Consider the following 14,233-nt stretch of genomic DNA (forward strand, 5'->3'; position numbering starts at 1 on the left):
ATGATGGGTGGATAAGTTAAATATTGGATGGCTGAATGAAAGGTAGAGAGGATGGGTGAAAGGGTGGATAATGGATGAGTGAAAGGAGGGATTGAGTGAAAGGGTGGATGGAATGAAAGGGCGGATGGTATTAAGGAGTGAAAAGGTTGATGGATAGATGAAAGAAAGGATTGATGGATGAGTGAAAAGATGGACAAAGAGATGGATGAGTGAAAAGATTAATGGATAGGTTTAAGGAAGGATGGATAGGTTTGGATATGAAGGGTGGACAGAGACGGAATGGTGAAAATCAACTGAATGATGGATGAAAAACTGAATAGACAACAGAATGTACATGGTAAATGGTGAACATCAGCAGGTAAATGGTTGGATGAAAGGATGAATGGATAGATCGATGGAAGAGACAAGAGATATCTTCTGGGGAGGGTCATGATGATTTGCTTGATGCCATAAGAGCTTTGGTTCGAAGTGTGGGTATTTTCAGTTTCTTCCTACTCACTTGCTCAAAAATATATAGGGCCAGATGTAGGTAGCCCTTTACCGATCGGAATTGGCCGAAAATACCGATTTTCGGCCGTTTCCGATCGGTAAAGGGCTAGGGAGATGTAGGTGCACATATTCGGTAATTTTACCGAATCGTTATTATTACCGAATCGGTAATAAGTACCGATTCGGTAATAATTACCGAATCGATAATATTTACCAATTCGGTAATATTTACCGATTCGGTAAAATTACCGAAAATGCAATGTGGGTAGCCAATTTTCTATTGGCACATGGCTTACAGAATCGGTATTTTACCATGGAATACAAATCCATGGTAAAATACCGATTCCTGTGTACATGCACATCTGTGCATGTACACATGTGCCATGTGACAGACAGACGTGCCCTTAGGGCATGTCTGTGTGCCACATTGCACACATGCCCGTTTTGGGGGTGCTAGAGGGTGTCAAAGTGACACCCCCTGCACCCTTGTGAATTCATTAATTACGATTCTGTAAATACCGAATCGGTAATGCCTGATCAATCCTATGGGCTTCAAAGCCCATAGGAATGAATGGGCATTTCCGATTCGGTATTTACCGAATCGGTAATTAAAGAATTGTTAAGGATTCGGTAACGAATCCAGATGTTGGGACCTACATCCCATTTACCGATTTTGAAATACCGAATCGGTAAAATTCGGTATTTCAAAATCGGTAAATGGGATTTAGCTACATCGGGCCCATAGTATTTTGCTAAACAACATCAATTAACAGTATGGCATTAAGAAGGTGCAACTATTACAAAAAAAGGAAATGTTAACATATTATTGCATTTCTCTTTCATTTTGTGTAATGGGTTAACCTGCTCTGTTTATATAAACACATTTATCATGTGTTTTGATGTGTTTTGGTGTGGGCTGCAACTATTAGAGAAGTCGTTAAGTATCATGTCCTGCCCTTAGCCCGCCCCTAGCCCCGCCCACTCACTACACCTCTAGCTCATGTTAATGAGTACCTGCACTTATTGTTTCCCATTTAAAGCACTGCTTACTGCATAATGCCAGTGAATCTGCGAATAGGCTACTTAACAACGTCCACCTAGAGACAGCCTACGAGAAAGAATCACTTTTTAGCATCACCTGTAATGCCATATGTGGTAAATAGAACGGAGGGGTTTATTATTAGGCAAGAAACACGAGGAACAACGCAGCGCGCTCGTCAGCAGTAGGCGCCACACCAGCTGGTGTTGTACACTCACTATGAATACACTGCACGGAAAGCACATTCCACAACCAGCGCGCGCCGCAGATGACCAGCGAGCGGCGAGCCCCGTGTCCGACAGCAAAGAAGCCCTGCTAAAAGGGGAAGAAACAAGAGACTGCAGTCGATATGTGTGGAAGGGGAAGATTTATGAGGGCAAAGGGCAGCTGTGACCAGAAACGGAAGGGAGGGCCCACGTGTCAAGGGGGTGCGCACCTTCCTATATCACCCTGGTTAATCGCTAGCTTAGGTTAGTTTGGAGAAAGGGGAAAGAGTGTATAAGAGACGGGTGTGTGAAGTCGCAGGCAATGCATCGGCAAGTGCTACGCAGGTAGGTGTTGTTTGGCTGCCGGATATATTCATGCAGCGCCTCGAGTCTTCTGTTCGCAGCGCCGTTGCAGAGAAGCCAGAGTGCACTCGGAGGCCGGTAATGTCGCAGCGTCATCATGGCTTGCTTGTGATATAATGCAATAATATGTTAACTTGTAACCTGCACAAACATAGCTTGTTTGATTTACAAATGATGTATTCCTTATTTTTGTATATTATGTTCACATATTATTTTCATCTTGTTTTATATTTGGTTTTAGCAGACTGAACGAATCATATATTTTGATGAACTTAAGTCAGCATTTGTGCAGTAGGCCTCGCTGCCTTACTTTATGATTGAAATAAACGTTGCATTTCCGCGTGCTGTGCATGACGCTGTTTCTGTTTCAGATACCAGAGTCACTGTGTGCTTATTTAGAAATGTTATTCTTCGTTATCTTACACTTTGAAGGTCCTACAGGAGCAATTAGATGGTTTGGACAGTGACGTCAGCATCTGCATGGGATGAGAAGCTGAGGAGGTGAACACCCCCTCCTCGAGGAGCTATCCTGAAGGTGGCAATGAGACAAAAAGCTGGCCCTGTCATCCAACGCCAAGTACCGAGCAAACACTGGAGGTTGATGGTTTCCTCCCCAGCGGGAACAGACACATGTCTCACTTGGATGGAACTCATGTTTTGACTGTGTGAAGCTTGTTAGTGGGATTACTTGGCTCTGTCCACCTTTGCAGGCGGGTGTCCTATCATTCCTCTTGACATTGCACTCCCTATTTTCCTACTTCTAGAGATACTCTCAAGAGACAGTACAGTTCGAACCTTTTTTTGGGTCTTCTTTCGATGCTATATCTGCTGACACCTGCTGCTTATGAATTTCCCAAACCTGCCCTATTGGTTAATTTGTGAAAAAATAAGTCTTGTCAGGAGGCAGCTTCACCAGCCCTTCGCTCCTATTAGCGCCACATATAACAGAACCAACCACTAACCATGAAACCCTACAAGTGGGGAGAGCATGTGGCACAACTGCCAGGGCTGCCGACTTTGGAGCTGGGGGACCAGGTTCGAGTCTTGTGATTCTGGGCAAATCACTTAATCTCCCCCTGCCTCCCAAAAATGAATGTGTCCTTAACTGGTGCACACGAAAAGCACTACAATACCTTTGGGTCGAGTTTGCACTATAAGCGCCTGTGTTGACTATTAAGTGCCGAGTACCGGAAACCACCAGCCAAAATTAAGCACTGACCAGTCTATATCCTAGCTTAGCATTAGGGAGTCTCCTTTATGGAAGCATGACTTTGCTTTGATTTGTACTTGTTGCATTTAATAATACAATATTCACATTACTAATTGAAAAACTTGAATTGTATCCATGTGTGCTGCATATCAGGTGAATATCAATGTATGTCTAATTAATTTGATTGGAGATTATAACTTTATTAATTGGCTAATAAACCTTTATGGTTTGCAAACTTACTCCTCTCTGTCATTACTGTGGAGCAAAATCTGCTCCACTGTCAATGCAACGTTAATAAATTTGTGATTTGAGCCTCAGTTTGAGAAAAAGGTCCATCAAAGTGGATATGGCATAATTCCTGGTTGTGCTGAGTTGGTGCGGAGAAAATACCATGCTTATCTAATCCACTATCACCGAGGGGGCAAAGGATTTGACTGAGTTCTGATGGGTGCAATACGGCAATGCAATTTAAGAGTTTCCCAGCTATAGAAGAAGCCGCGGCCAGTGCAAGTATTTATTTATTTATGTTTAGAGGTTTTATATAGCTCTGGCCGGACCCAGAGGTATCAGAGCGCTATACATGGGTAAGAAGGTGGTCATGGTATAAAACAGTAATTCAACAGCATGGAAAACCAACAAGTTAACAAACTAGAAACAGCTAGAGTTTACATAAATCAAATAAACAGATAGAGTGGGGGCTATATACACAAGTAAGACATGGAAGTGGGAGATCAGATTTTTTACAGTGGTGTGGGAAGGGGAAAGGCATGAAGGGCAGCAGGGAGTAGGAGGTTAGACGTGAGAAAGGGAGGAGGGGAGCAGAGGGGGTAGGTTGGTAGGAGAGGGGTAGTGGGAGGGGATGGGAATGGCTATGAGAGGGAGCGGTTGACAGCAGTGGGTCGGGAGAAAGTTGAGCTTAGTAGCGGAAGGGGAGGGGGGAGGAGAGAAACAGTAGGAAAGAAGGGGGGAACAGAAAAGAGGAAGGGGAAAGGGCGAGTGGGACGGTGGAGCCAGGTAGGGGAGATTTCAACGGACGACAACAAGGGAAATTTATTTATTTATTTAATATTCCCTCGTTGTCGTCTGTCCAAATCCCCACCGCCCCACCACTCTTACCTGCACGGGCATTGGCTGTATAGAAGATGTATGCTCACTTATAAATTCTTCTTTATATGTTGCAGATTGCACTCCAAATATTGCATGCACTCAAAGGCAAATGTTTACCAGCAGAAATGTTAGCACGTGACCCTGGTTCGTGTTCCGTCCAGATAAGCAAAACGTGATGATTAGCTGGTGCCCAAATGGTGCATCAGGCCTAGGATGAACAACTGTAACAACATCACTCCATCATTTTCATTATTTTAGAACCATATTTTCCCATTTTTCTCAATTTAATCACAGTTTATCAATGTCCTCAATGTAATCCATCCATTCATATTTTATTCACAAATAGTGGTATGCAAAAGCCATACACAAAGCCGCTTCAGGCTCATTTCTACAAAATATTATGATGTCAATGTCATCCATCATAGCATACACTCAATGCATTTCGGGAAGATTCCCTTCTACAGGAGTAAGTATGATACAAAAAGTTAAAAAATACTACAAAGGTAAACAACAAACAACTGCACACTCTGCCACCAGATACGACTAGATATGCACAGCCCACATACAAGCATAGATGCACAAATAACATATATGATAACAAGTATGGAAGACCAGCACACATATTGTTGTGCACTTATTCACAAATACCCTGCCTCAACTGCTTGCGCTGTGCATGTTAAAAAGGTAGTCATTGTACAAAAGTCTAAAAAGAATTCCCAACCTGCAATACTGCTTTGGACGGAACAATTAAAAAAAAAACTCATTTGGACCCTGGACTAGGTGGGTTGTAATCATTTCATCTGCTGCTGTGACCCCCCTTAACTCACACCTCTGCCTAAAAGCCCAGCCTTATGCAGTGGTCGTGGATTGTTGAAATTAAGAACAAATTGTGACTTTGAACAGTCTGCCAGAAAACTGTAAGTCAGTATGTGAAAGTATCAGCCACAGCATTTGAAAGACCACAATACATTATATGGATGGTGGGCGGCACATGGATGTTACCTATTCAAACTCTGATACCCCTGATCTAAATACATTGGAGATGTACCCTGAAAATGTATACATTTTTCTGATTAACCTCATTATGTAACACTTTAAACTCAACCTCAGCAGCAAAGACCTGGAACATCCTGCCTCTCCACCTCACACAATCACTGTCACTGCCTCAATTCAGGAAGTACCTCAAGACCTGGCTCTTCGACAGAACCACAGTGTCGTTGATGGATCAGCAGTCCCCTTTCCCCTGCCCCTTGAGACCCTTATGGAGGACTAGTAGTGCTTTACAAGACACCGGATTGACTGAATCTATGAAAAGCACCTTTATGAATTAGCACTATGAGCAACAATTACAGTGGGATTACTGAATCCCAACTTTTAGATTGGTGAAAGTGCAATGTATTAAAATCTTTAAATAAAAAAATCCTTCTGGACAAGTTATGATAAATACTTTGTAATCTGTTTAGTAATATTGTGTTTTTTTTAAAGCAATGTTTGCAAAAAGTCCCTAGAAGATGCCCCAGTGTCTGTTTGAGTGTGGTTCTTGTCAAGGGTGTGTGTGAGTGTATCTTTCTGTGTGTACAAGAGGTTGAAGTACATTGTATCTATCTTATGCGAGGTGACAGGGGTGTGAGTCAGAGATTTTACAACAAACAATAGAGTGTGCCAAGCTATGAAGAAGTTAAAGCTGGTGTTTGACCTGACAGCCTTGGGTGGTCTTCCCCCAACTTTTTGCCTGACTCCCTCCATTTTTCTGTACTCGTTTTCACTGGTGTTAGGATTTTGCACACTTTACCACTGCTAACCAGTGCTTGTGCTCTCTCCCCTAAACATGGTAACATTGGCTCATACCCAATTGGCATATTTAATTTACTTATAAGTCCCTAGGAAAGTGCACTACATGTACCCAGGGCCAACAAATTAAATGTTACTAGTGGGCCTGCGGCACTGATTGTGCCACCCACATAAGTAGCTCCTTAATCATGTCTCAGGCCACCAATTTAGGACCTGTGTGTGCAATTTACTTCCACTTCAACTTGGCATTTAAAACTACTTGCCAAGCCTTAAACTCCCCTTCTATTACATATGACTCACCCCTAGGGAAGTCTCTTGGTAACCACTAGGGCAGGGTGCTATGTAAGTATAAGGTAGAACATGTATATTTATATTTTACCTGTCCTAGTAGTGACAAACTGCTACATTCGTTTTGACTGCTGTGAGGCCTACTCCCCTCATAGGCTAACATTGGGAACTCTTTAAAATACCTTTAAGCTGAAATTCCTGTTCAGAAAGGAGTAGGCTTTTCATGTTTCATATCTTTGGAATGGTAATGCTATATCCTCCCCCCTGATAAAGTCGGATTTAACATTACTATTTTAGAAATGCCACTTATAGAAAGTGGACTTTTTTCTGCTCTTACTACTCTGTGTGCTTTACAGCTTGTCTCTAATACACATCTGGGCTAGGTGACAGTTCTCTTTGTACATTCCTTCTAGATAGCCACAGCAACAGACAGAGACACAAAATAGGCTCAGTGTGATTTAGCACCCATCTGTATTCATCTGCACTTCGATGGGTCTTCCTGGGCAGATGGGAGGAAGGGGCTCACCCTTACACTTCAAACGGCAGTGGTATGACACCACACAAAGGACTGATAACCCCTCAGTGGTAGTCTGGAGTGAGGGTTGGAAGGGATACTAGTTCATTCCAAACCCACTCTTTGAAGTTTCCCTCACATCAAGGCACATTTGGGTATAAGTACTGGGTCTCTGACTCCATCAAGAGAGACACTCTTGCATCTTGAACTGAAACATTGTCAAGGGACTGCTGAGCTCCTCAAAGGACTCAACTGGACTGCTTTTCTGGTAGGACGGTTTTCCTGCATGTTGTCCCACTGCCTGCTACTCCTTGACTCTGCTGGAAGGTGAGCTGGACTTTGCCTTCCCTCCAAAGTGATCTCCAAAGGCTTTTTAGCTTGTCTCCTGTTTCTAACACAACAGACTCCCTGCAGTTCTGCTAGCACTGCTGGCCTCTGCCTTCTGTTAGTCCTACCCTTGCCTGAGGTGCCCCCTCCAAGTTCTGGGCCACAGAAGTGGATTCTGCAGCTGAGTTTCTGACAAATCCAATGCGAAGCAGCGAGAAGCCCCGCAAAGCCACCCTATACAGCTGACAGCTCTCAAAACCGACACTGGACGATGCACAGCCTCGCCGTGCAGACTGCGCCCCAGGATCCAAGGCACTGCGTTCAGGGGGCCCAAGTGGGTCCCAGTAGCTGGCCTGAAGTCCATCGCGGTCAGCCTGAACTTTGGATTTGCAGCGGTCTCTCGCAACTCGAAGTAACATTTTTTGCACCACCTGCTTCTAAGCACTTTATTACATTTATTTCTTCAACATTCAATATCTCAACTTCTACTTGATGAATTTGGGTCGTTTTTGTTTTGTTTTATTCAGATAAATATTTTCTGTTTGTCTAAACTGGTGTGGAGACTTTTTGTGGTGTATTTACTGTGTTGTTGTATGAGTTATTGGACAAATACTTTACACATTGCCTTCTAAGTTAAGCATGCCTGCTCTGTGCCAAGCTATCGGAGGGTGCCAAGCTATCGGAGGGTGAGGACAGGATAATTTGGGATTGTGATCTGACTTAGCCTGACTAGGATTGTGGTACCTACTGGGACAGGGTGCATTACTCCGCCAACCAGAGACCCAATTTCTAACAGCTGATTGTTAGTTGTGGAGCAGGATGAAGACTGATTTGCATATGGCTGGTCTCTTGAATGGCTTAGTGGGCGAAAAACAATGATTAATTCAAGCATTCCTTGCCTGGCATCACTTTGTTGCAGGAAGTTCCCTAAGTGTGATGGCTATGCCTAGAGATGAGTTCTGTGCTCATTCTACCATAGGAATCAAGCTATATCTCACTGACAAGGATGAAATAGGCCGAAAGGGGTTGCCTATGTTTCCATCTAGAGGTTCCTGTGATGAGATACAGCGCCCTAGTATCCCTGTTTGATCGATGATACGATCGCCGGGAAGTTATTTTCAAAGATAGAATCAGTCTTGTACAGAGAGCTGCGTGTTTACCCCATCCAGCTGGTACGATAAGACATGGCTAGATGAGGTCCCAGAGCTAAGGTGTCCTACATTGGTGCGGTGACCAAACGTTGAGCCCTGACGAATCTGCCAGAAGTTGTGAAGGCAGTGAAACATGTTGGCCGCAGGTATTGGTATGCAAAATTAAGCTACCAGCCTTTTTAGTTCATCAGAACACACCTAATTGAAGAATAAAGGTATATGACAGGTGTGCCTGTTGATTTTAATGAATTTTTTCTTGTGTCACGTTGAGGAGTGAATGCCATTGCTCCTGTTTTGCACCTTTTCTTTTCAGTTTGTTTTCCTTTGGACACTTTTTGTTTTCTGAATTGAATGACTACCTATGATGAGAAAGGGGTTATAAATTGGTAATCATCTGCCATCCGCCCGAGGGTGTTGCGCCCATGAGGTGTCATTCTTTTCTTCACACATTTTTCACAGGTATTAAGTGTGGGTGGATGTACTGCTTTAAGGTCACAGACATCATTTAGTGCTCTGTGTGACTGTCATTCTGAATTCCACTAGGAGACTCCGTTATTTTAATTTGAAAAAATTGGACGAAACACAGATAACACACTCATGTTTAATGTGTAAGGGGTGTGGCACTGTATTGTGACATTGCGCTTTTCCAGTGTAATTAAAAACAGTCAAAGCAACTGTGTGATATTAAACGTCCTGGGTACAGCGTTGTTGTTATTGAAACTTGTTGAGTGGGGGGCTACCCTGTCCCTATTTTTCTTCCCCCTTGGCTCCTGTGTGAATTAGTGCATCTAGAGCGTACATGGCCTGGCAGTTTGTTATGTTCTGTTCCTATTGCAGCATGACCAATATTGATTTGCATATGGCTGGTCTCTGTCTGGAGTGGCATAGTGAATGAAAAACAGTGGCTAAGACGAATTCACGCATTCCTTCCATCACATTGTTGTTTGCTGAAAAGGATCGCAAGACTATAAGCGGTAAGTGTTGAAAGGAGATGGTCTGATGTGAGTAGTATTTTGAAAAGCAAACATTGTTTTTGGTAACATTAATTTATAGAACCATAAAATACAATAGAGGAAAACAGAGGACTCAGTTCGATTGTATATTAGTTGTTATAAATCACAGTAGAAGCAGCCCCTAAAAGCTCGATTTTAATTCTAAGAGAAGAATATTGGAATAAAAAGCATGTTATGATATATGCGCTATGAGATTACAGAAACTGTTATCACTTTACAATTTAGCTCCATTTTACAGTGTTGGTGCCGTGTATCCCTAAACGTTTATACCTTAAAACACACCTCAATAGCACGGCCAGTGTTAAACATCAATTTCATGAAGAGCTCCAAGATAAGGAACAAAATCAGCATATCAAAAATACAGACAAATAAGAAAGGACTGACCGAATAAGCAAGTTCACCCGTGGAAATAGAAATGAAGATTAATTACAAAATGTAAATGGTACAATACAGGATAATTAATTGCAAAAAATGCTGGGTTAGATAGAGATCAATTGCCATAAATGCCATCATACAGAAAAGTGATCAAATCAGAGAAAAATGCGTAGTCTCAAATGTGCCCCAAAATCAATAAGACAGCATCCCTAATAGCACCAACAAATTGTTTGGCTCAACCCTAAATTTGAGCTTATATAGGGAATTTTCTAATAAGAAAGCATAAAAAGTGCAGAATCATCATGATATGAGCAAATAAATAATATGTCACCAATTCTGAAATAAGATTTTTGAGTCGTCATACAGCCTTACCACACAGACACTAACTCACTGCATAAATATTGATTTAACTTCCTCTGACTTAATATCATCCGAAGGTGTCAAAACAAATGAGTTACGTGAACAACAGTGAACCACAGTGAATTAATTCAATACCGCATGGAGTTGGAAGAGCCTTGAAGAAATGTTACTTTACCGTTTTTAACAAGATGTCATAGAGGCCTAGCTGCGGTCTAGTTAGCATAAGCCAGGCAAATGCACTTTACAGGTCATATCAAAATCTTTTCAAATGCAATAGCATTATATCAGTGTATACATGTGAATTTGAATGCAGAATACTACTCCGCACATTGTTAGCAAAGCTCAATTTAGATTTATGTGCAAAAGCTTCCTCAATTCCTAGACTCACAATTCTCCTGTCTTCAGACTTGTATCATGCACTGATATACCAGAGTGAAAGCACAGTCAAATCTCTTGAAACCTACATCTTTTAGGACCTTCAACATGGCAGCTACGCCAGCACTGGAACTTCAAGAGTGTTTACCTAATGTACTGAAACAGTTACAGGGCTTCCCTAAGAGGTGGAAATGCACCTTTATGGTGACCTTTCACACATTACTGTGTTAATATTGAGACATCCACAGAGCTTTTACAAAGCCTCAGCCTTCACTAGTTGTCATGTGATGACACATGCATCAAGGTCTCAATGCTATCCTGGTATGCCAGCAGTGAGACATTCACATGGCTTCCACAATATACCACTATACAAAACTGTATTATTCACTGATATCCCAGTACCAAGGTGTTAACAGCACTCACAAACGCACCTCAATAAAGGCCCGACAAAGCTTTAAGTTCCCAATACTGAGGGTTCATAACAAAGTGCCCACATTGTACCTCCATACTGATCAATACCATATACTGATAAGCCAGTCCAGGGAAATTTACATAGCAAACACGTTGAACGTCTATGTGTAGCGTAACAGCCAGAGCTGCCAACTTTGGAGCTGGGGATCTAGGTTCGAATCTCGGCATCAGCTGAACATCCTGTGATTTTGGGCAAATCATGTAATCTTTCCATGCCTAGGAACCGTGATCAGTCAAAAGAACACATGAGGGTCCCAGAATAAAAAATGCTAGGAGGAGGGGGCAGGGAAAAACTATTATCAAAAAACAGAGTACCTCCCCTAGAAGGTAATATACATATGGGTATTAACTCCAATTCATATCCAATATCAACATTGTCCCACAAGGAGCGATTTATTCCAAAAGCATATATCTATTTATTATTTTTTCATCATCAAAACATCACAAATGCGATAGGGTCATGGACATATACAATCTATTTACATTACTTTATATATATATACATTACAGCCTTCAAACAACCTAAATACATTCAACATCCACACACACATCCACGCTGTCATCAATAACACAAGACAATACTCCATACACAAAAAATATAATTAGCAAACAAACAATGTACAATTATATATATACACAAAACGACCAAACAAAAAGAGAGAAGAGCGCAGACGCGCGTTTCGGAACAGGACCGAATTTTCACCAATCCTTCGTCAGGGCGCACAAAGGAAGCTTTTCTTTAATATCTTATCCACAATGAGGGATATCAAATTGTATCCAGTACACCGGTCTTGTATAATAAAAGTGGATTTTCAATCAAGGCTGTTTCTTCAATTCGTTAAACTAAATATTTGTGTAATATCACAGATTCAAAATCCTGGGACAAAAACGGTCTATCGTCTTAAAGGACGCATGATCACAGATGTAGAATGCAGTAATCCTGCTCATATCCTGTCTTCATAAGTGGCCATCAAAATCGATACAAGATTTCATCTAAGCCCATCGGTGTCATGGGCCGAATATCATAGACCAAAAATACAGGGTCCACCGATAATGCACCAATAAGCTGAAGCGGCGAAGTAGCCTTAGGGAACAAAGTTCTATAGAGATGTCTCAAGGAGCGAGGCTTGTCTCTTGGGGGACCGTAGCGCGTACGACAATATCGCGTCCTTTTCTGAGAAACCACCAAACGAGTCCTGGAATAGCGAGTAGAAGGCCAGGAACCGTGATCCCCAGCGTCCAGCGTCAGTCGCCCTGGATTTCCATGGTTATATACTGTATCAAATAATACTTGGATCTGATTGGCCGAGGGAGCTTTTTCTTTCATCTGCTATTTCGACAGACTCATACCAATATACAGATTCTACCATTGAACAACAACTGCTAAACGTGAAATCTAATTAAAAAATAACACATAATTAAACCAATTAATGATTCAACATTCATAGTTATCTCTGGGAAAGTGATAAGAATAATGTGAAATGTAGTTTCATGTGTAAAATTAGATTACATATCACATTACTCTTTGCAATGTTTGCAATTGTATTTGTTTCATTAAGGGTGAGGTCATGAGCACTGCATTTAGTTTCCTAGGTATGGCTGGCATGGCTGTTGCCATAGCCGCAAAGCTTCCAGATTGCTTATGTGTGACATTTCCATGGTTTCAGTGTGCGTATTTGTGACATTCCACTGGCAAATGTGTGCCACTTAGAGTGACACTTTCTTGCGAGTAAAACCAAGCAATGAAATGCATGGAAAGAGATAAGCGACACCCGTTTGATCAATGAGGACCTCTGCAAATATTTTGAAACTGCTGTAAAGTTCCTGAAATGGAAGGTTAACACATGCTTTTTAATGAACACTAAATGTCTCCACATTTTGCAGTAGCCTGTCATATTGTGTGTAGTTCAATTTTAAAATCATGCACATTTTCAGTGTTTCAGCTGCAGGCTGGGACCTCGTAGCACTATAAAACAGAAATCATAATCTCCCAAATCACCAAGAAGGAGTCAATTGTGTTTCTCTCTGATTACATGCAAAATCTCTGCAGTGATTGCATTAACCAATTGAGATTACACATGATATTCCTGCCTTCGGGTGATCCTCGAAGCCCTTTTTGATTAATATGTGCTTGCATTGTTTATGAACCTCTTTATGAACCTCTTCTTTTTATGGCCCCACTCACCCACTACCACACTTTTATTCTGCAGGTGGCAGATTGAATCATTGTGATGCTCTGTGCATGTGTGACCCTAGGCAGTTCTGCATAGACCAATGCACACCTTATTTTATACATAGTCTACTTTTTGGTACCCCCAGTGAAAGCACCAGTGTGCCCACTCTGGGCCACAAAGACAACAGCCCGTTTGTTCTCCAGCTAGAACAGACTGAAAATTCCTGCTGCTCAGCACAGGGTATTTCCACCCCAGGCGCCACTACCACCCAACACGTCTTTCCTAAAATGACACATCCTATAGGTGCTTCATTATCACCACAAAACACGATTAAGTATAGGACACGTTGACTCTAACTGAGATTGGGGGTGTGCAGGGGCAGTTTTTAACCCGTTATTTACTCGTTGACCTGGACAGGGGGCTACAGGCAACCCGTTCCCTGCATCAGGAAGTGCAGATAGTCACATTGCAGTGAAATTTTGTTTTAAAAAGAGTGGGGCCTCTCGTCTTCTTCCTGCATGGGGGTTGTGGTATCAGCCTGGGAAACAAGTCCAGTCTCCCCTGCTTTGGAATGGCTTTATCCCTCAATTTTTGTTTTCAACCTCGCTCCATCACTGGCTTTGAGTTTTAAACTGCCAGTCTGCCTGCCAGTCCCCTGCCTGTGATTTCGAAGTGCAGGTGGCACAAGCAGCCAGCTATTTGTTTGTGTCCATGCTGTTGACTTCTTGGGAGGAGAGAGGGGACCCGCTGTCTTCCCCCTCATAAGAGCCTGGAGCATCTTTGCCGGGCCTTCTGCGTGGGGCCCTCAGCAGCTCTCAGAACCTTTCCTCTACTAGGTATCCCGGGAGCTTCCAGGCCAGTAAATTCCTTCCAGGCACAGTGGACCCAGGGTCTTTGTCGAGGGTGCTTATCCTACCTGCCAGCATTGGGTGGTACCCCAACTCACAGTGGGTCTCTGGGGAGGAAACTGCTTACCTTAC

General features: G+C 42.4%; 1 long non-coding RNA gene across 1 annotated transcript; it reads left to right on the forward strand.

The window, feature by feature from the left end:
• Nucleotides 1-1,948: 1,948 nt before the first annotated feature.
• Nucleotides 1,949-3,434, forward strand: LOC147733881 (uncharacterized). The gene is made up of 2 exons (XR_015307596.1): nt 1,949-2,079; nt 2,530-3,434. It is a non-coding gene; the product is annotated as an uncharacterized LOC147733881 (long non-coding RNA).
• Nucleotides 3,435-14,233: the final 10,799 nt, after the last annotated feature.

This window comes from Lissotriton vulgaris, chromosome 1_2, assembly GCF_964263255.1.
Source record: "Lissotriton vulgaris chromosome 1_2, aLisVul1.2, whole genome shotgun sequence".
NCBI classification, from domain to species: Eukaryota; Metazoa; Chordata; class Amphibia; order Caudata; family Salamandridae; genus Lissotriton; species Lissotriton vulgaris.